The 6,443-nt window shown below is 44.2% G+C and overlaps 1 long non-coding RNA gene across 1 annotated transcript; it reads left to right on the top strand.

The window, feature by feature from the left end:
- The first annotated feature begins 5,076 nt into the window (after positions 1–5,076).
- LOC311115475 lies at positions 5,077–6,002 on the top strand. Its single transcript, XR_014611266.1, has 3 exons — positions 5,077–5,294; positions 5,747–5,811; positions 5,902–6,002. It is a non-coding gene; the product is annotated as an uncharacterized lncRNA (long non-coding RNA).
- The last annotated feature ends 441 nt before the right edge of the window (positions 6,003–6,443 follow it).

The raw sequence follows: 6,443 nt of genomic DNA, 5'->3' as shown, positions 1-6,443 counted from the left end.
ATCTCACAGGTTGGTTTCCAATGTTTAGAGTTTCACCTGCCAGGGAAGAGAAGACGACACCACTACTGGTCAGACTCCATCTCACAGGTTGGTTTCCAATGTTTAGAGTTTCACCTGCCAGGGAAGAGAAGACGACACCACTACTGGTCAGACTCCATCTCACAGGTTGGTTTCCAATGTTTAGAGTTTCACCTGCCAGGGAAGAGAAGACGACACCACTACTGGTCAGACTCCATCTCACAGGTTGGTTTCCAATGTTTAGAGTTTCACCTGCCAGGGAAGAGAAGACGACACCACTACTGGTCAGACTCCATCTCACAGGTTGGTTTCCAATGTTTAGAGTTTCACCTGCCAGGGAAGAGAAGACGACACCACTACTGGTCAGACTCCATCTCACAGGTTGGTTTCCAATGTTTAGAGTTTCACCTGCCAGGGAAGAGAAGACGACACCGCTACTGGTCAGACTCCATCTCACAGGTTGCTTTCCAATGTTTAGAGTTTCACCTGCCAGGGAAGAGAAGACGACACCACTACTGGTCAGACTCCATCTCACAGGTTGGTTTCCAATGTTTAGAGTTTCACCTGCCAGGGAAGAGAAGACGACACCACTACTGGTCAGACTCCATCTCACAGGTTGGTTTCCAATGTTTAGAGTTTCACCTGCCAGGGAAGAGAAGACGACACCACTACTGGTCAGACTCCATCTCACAGGTTGGTTTCCAATGTTTAGAGTTTCACCTGCCAGGGAAGAGAAGACGACACCACTACTGGTCAGACTCCATCTCACAGGTTGGTTTCCAATGTTTAGAGTTTCACCTGCCAGGGAAGAGAAGACGACACCACTACTGGTCAGACTCCATCTCACAGGTTGGTTTCCAATGTTTAGAGTTTCACCTGCCAGGGAAGAGAAGACGACACCACTACTGGTCAGACTCCATCTCACAGGTTGGTTTCCAATGTTTAGAGTTTCACCTGCCAGGGAAGAGAAGACGACACCACTACTGGTCAGACTCCATCTCACAGGTTGGTTTCCAATGTTTAGAGTTTCACCTGCCAGGGAAGAGAAGACGACACCGCTACTGGTCAGACTCCATCTCACAGGTTGGTTTCCAATGTTTAGAGTTTCACCTGCCAGGGAAGAGAAGACGACACCACTACTGGTCAGACTCCATCTCACAGGTTGGTTTCCAATGTTTAGAGTTTCACCTGCCAGGGAAGAGAAGACGACACCACTACTGGTCAGACTCCATCTCACAGGTTGGTTTCCAATGTTTAGAGTTTCACCTGCCAGGGAAGAGAAGACGACACCACTACTGGTCAGACTCCATCTCACAGGTTGGTTTCCAATGTTTAGAGTTTCACCTGCCAGGGAAGAGAAGACGACACCACTACTGGTCAGACTCCATCTCACAGGTTGGTTTCCAATGTTTAGAGTTTCACCTGCCAGGGAAGAGAAGACGACACCACTACTGGTCAGACTCCATCTCACAGGTTGGTTTCCAATGTTTAGAGTTTCACCTGCCAGGGAAGAGAAGACGACACCACTACTGGTCAGACTCCATCTCACAGGTTGGTTTCCAATGTTTAGAGTTTCACCTGCCAGGGAAGAGAAGACGACACCACTACTGGTCAGACTCCATCTCACAGGTTGGTTTCCAATGTTTAGAGTTTCACCTGCCAGGGAAGAGAAGACGACACCACTACTGGTCAGACTCCATCTCACAGGTTGGTTTCCAATGTTTAGAGTTTCACCTGCCAGGGAAGAGAAGACGACACCACTACTGGTCAGACTCCATCTCACAGGTTGGTTTCCAATGTTTAGAGTTTCACCTGCCAGGGAAGAGAAGACGACACCACTACTGGTCAGACTCCATCTCACAGGTTGGTTTCCAATGTTTAGAGTTTCACCTGCCAGGGAAGAGAAGACGACACCACTACTGGTCAGACTCCATCTCACAGGTTGGTTTCCAATGTTTAGAGTTTCACCTGCCAGGGAAGAGAAGACGACACCACTACTGGTCAGACTCCATCTCACAGGTTGGTTTCCAATGTTTAGAGTTTCACCTGCCAGGGAAGAGAAGACGACACCACTACTGGTCAGACTCCATCTCACAGGTTGGTTTCCAATGTTTAGAGTTTCACCTGCCAGGGAAGAGAAGACGACACCACTACTGGTCAGACTCCATCTCACAGGTTGGTTTCCAATGTTTAGAGTTTCACCTGCCAGGGAAGAGAAGACGACACCGCTACTGGTCAGACTCCATCTCACAGGTTGGTTTCCAATGTTTAGAGTTTCACCTGCCAGGGAAGAGAAGACGACACCACTACTGGTCAGACTCCATCTCACAGGTTGGTTTCCAATGTTTAGAGTTTCACCTGCCAGGGAAGAGAAGACGACACCACTACTGGTCAGACTCCATCTCACAGGTTGGTTTCCAATGTTTAGAGTTTCACCTGCCAGGGAAGAGAAGACGACACCGCTACTGGTCAGACTCCATCTCACAGGTTGGTTTCCAATGTTTAGAGTTTCACCTGCCAGGGAAGAGAAGACGACACCACTACTGGTCAGACTCCATCTCACAGGTTGGTTTCCAATGTTTAGAGTTTCACCTGCCAGGGAAGAGAAGACGACACCACTACTGGTCAGACTCCATCTCACAGGTTGGTTTCCAATGTTTAGAGTTTCACCTGCCAGGGAAGAGAAGACGACACCACTACTGGTCAGACTCCATCTCACAGGTTGGTTTCCAATGTTTAGAGTTTCACCTGCCAGGGAAGAGAAGACGACACCACTACTGGTCAGACTCCATCTCACAGGTTGGTTTCCAATGTTTAGAGTTTCACCTGCCAGGGAAGAGAAGACGACACCACTACTGGTCAGACTCCATCTCACAGGTTGGTTTCCAATGTTTAGAGTTTCACCTGCCAGGGAAGAGAAGACGACACCACTACTGGTCAGACTCCATCTCACAGGTTGGTTTCCAATGTTTAGAGTTTCACCTGCCAGGGAAGAGAAGACGACACCACTACTGGTCAGACTCCATCTCACAGGTTGGTTTCCAATGTTTAGAGTTTCACCTGCCAGGGAAGAGAAGACGACACCACTACTGGTCAGACTCCATCTCACAGGTTGGTTTCCAATGTTTAGAGTTTCACCTGCCAGGGAAGAGAAGACGACACCGCTACTGGTCAGACTCCATCTCACAGGTTGGTTTCCAATGTTTAGAGTTTCACCTGCCAGGGAAGAGAAGACGACACCACTACTGGTCAGACTCCATCTCACAGGTTGGTTTCCAATGTTTAGAGTTTCACCTGCCAGGGAAGAGAAGACGACACCACTACTGGTCAGACTCCATCTCACAGGTTGGTTTCCAATGTTTAGAGTTTCACCTGCCAGGGAAGAGAAGACGACACCGCTACTGGTCAGACTCCATCTCACAGGTTGGTTTCCAATGTTTAGAGTTTCACCTGCCAGGGAAGAGAAGACGACACCACTACTGGTCAGACTCCATCTCACAGGTTAGTTTCCAATGTTTAGAGTTTCACCTGCCAGGGAAGAGAAGACGACACCACTACTGGTCAGACTCCATCTCACAGGTTGGTTTCCAATGTTTAGAGTTTCACCTGCCAGGGAAGAGAAGACGACACCACTACTGGTCAGACTCCATCTCACAGGTTGGTTTCCAATGTTTAGAGTTTCACCTGCCAGGGAAGAGAAGACGACACCACTACTGGTCAGACTCCATCTCACAGGTTGGTTTCCAATGTTTAGAGTTTCACCTGCCAGGGAAGAGAAGACGACACCACTACTGGTCAGACTCCATCTCACAGGTTGGTTTCCAATGTTTAGAGTTTCACCTGCCAGGGAAGAGAAGACGACACCACTACTGGTCAGACTCCATCTCACAGGTTGGTTTCCAATGTTTAGAGTTTCACCTGCCAGGGAAGAGAAGACGACACCACTACTGGTCAGACTCCATCTCACAGGTTGGTTTCCAATGTTTAGAGTTTCACCTGCCAGGGAAGAGAAGACGACACCACTACTGGTCAGACTCCATCTCACAGGCGCAAACATGACTGGAGTCGTTACCACGGTAATCTCCCGCCCTTAAAAGGGGCGGCTGAATATTTTTGTCTCATCTGTGATATTTTGGTTAAAAGACTCAAAAATGAAATGAAATTAAACAATATACCACATTACTTCTTACTAGTAATATATTTATTGTTAAGGAAACATTACAAAGCATGATCACATTACAAATCTGCCACAGTGGCTGGTGGACCAAAAAGTTAGTTTCAGGCCCTGATTACATATCATCACATTAGATAACTCTACAGTTAACCCTACTCCTCTTCATCCACTGGCTGTATCATCACATATCATCACATTAGATAACTCTACCCCTTTTCATCCACTGGCTGTATCATCACATATCATCACATTAGATAACTCCACAGTGGAAAAACAAACTTTATAAAAATGATCCCTTTGTCTATTTCCAAAAATTCATCTCAAATGATTTTATCAAAGATTCAAATATTACAGACTGAAATCCATCCGAGACTAACTAGAAATTATTTCCATAGAAACTGGTTGAAAAGTGCATCAGTTAAGTTAAGACGGTTCCCTATTGGAGTACAGTAAACATCTTCATCATCCCATCACCTTCCTCATCTTCACCATGGTTCCCTGAGTGTGTGTCTGGAGGAAAGTCATAACACCTTAGAGAAGGTGTGTTTGTGTGTTACACCTTAGAGAAGGCTGTCAGCAGGGCTCCAGCTAGAACCAATGAGAAGGCCATACCCAGGATGAGGAAGTTACACCAACCCTGAGGAGGAGAGAGGAGGGGTTATTTAGGCCCGAGGGGGTGTGGTATAATGGCTAAGGGCTGTTCTTACACTGAGCTCTTAGCCGTGGCATATGGGCCATTAGTCTCTAACATGTTTCTATAGGTCTCTCTAACATGTTTCTATAGGTCTCTCTAACATGTTTCTATAGGTCTCTCTAACATGTTTCTATAGGTCTCTCTAACATGTTTCTATAGGTCTCTCTAACATGTTTCTATAGGTCTCTCTAACATGTTTCTATAGGTCTCTCTAACATGTTTCTATAGGTCTCTCTAACATGTTTCTATAGGTCTCTCTAACATGTTTCTATAGGTCTCTCTAACATGTTTCTATAGGTATCTAACATGTTTCTATAGGTCTCTCTAACATGTTTCTATAGGTCTCTCTAACATGTTTCTATAGGTCTCTCTAACATGTTTCTATAGGTCTCTAACATGTTTCTATAGGTCTCTCTAACATGTTTCTATAGGTCTCTCTAACATGTTTCTATAAGTCTCTAACATGTTTCTATAGGTCTCTCTAACATGTTTCTATAGGTCTCTCTAACATGTTTCTATAGGTCTCTCTAACATGTTTCTATAGGTCTCTCTAACATGTTTCTATAGGTCTCTCTAACATGTTTCTATAGGTCTCTCTAACATGTTTCTATAGGTCTCTCTAACATGTTTCTATAGGTCTCTCTAACATGTTTCTATAGGTCTCTCTAACATGTTTCTATAAGTCTAACATGTTTCTATAGGTCTCTCTAACATGTTTCTATAGGTCTCTCTAACATGTTTCTATAAGTCTCTCTAACATGTTTCTATAGGTCTCTATAACATGTTTCTATAGGTCTCTCTAACATGTTTCTATAGGTCTCTCTAACATGTTTCTATAGGTATCTAACATGTTTCTATAGGTCTCTAACATGTTTCTATAGGTCTCTAACATGTTTCTATAGGTCTCTCTAACATGTTTCTATAGGTCTCTCTAACATGTTTCTATAAGTCTCTAACATGTTTCTATAGGTCTCTCTAACATGTTTCTATAGGTCTCTCTAACATGTTTCTATAGGTCTCTCTAACATGTTTCTATAGGTCTCTAACATGTTTCTATAGGTCTCTAACATGTTTCTACAGGTCTCTCTAACATGTTTCTATAGGTCTCTCTAACATGTTTCTATAGGTCTCTAACATGTTTCTATAGGTCTCTAACATGTTTATATAGGTCTCTCTAACATGTTTCTATAGGTCTCTCTAGGTCTCTAACATGTTTCTATAGGTCTCTCTAACATGTTTCTATAGGTCTCTCTAACATGTTTCTATAGGTCTCTCTAACATGTTTCTATAGGTCTCTCTAACATGTTTCTATAAGTATCTCTAACATGTTTCTATGGGTCTCTAACATGTTTCTATGGGTCTCTCTAACATGTTTCTATAGGTCTCTAACATGTTTCTATAGGTCTCTACCATGTTTCTATAGGTCTCTCTAACATGTTTCTATAGGTCTCTCTAACATGTTTCTATAAGTATCTCTAACATGTTTCTATGGGTCTCTAACATGTTTCTATAGGTCTCTCTAACATGTTTCTATAGGTCTCTCTAACATGTTTCTAT

The sequence above is a fragment of the Coregonus lavaretus genome (genome assembly GCF_964263955.1).
Source record: "Coregonus lavaretus genome assembly, contig: HAP1_SCAFFOLD_1512, whole genome shotgun sequence".
Classification (NCBI taxonomy): Eukaryota; Metazoa; Chordata; class Actinopteri; order Salmoniformes; family Salmonidae; genus Coregonus; species Coregonus lavaretus.
This window is presented reverse-complemented; position numbering and strand designations above follow the sequence as displayed.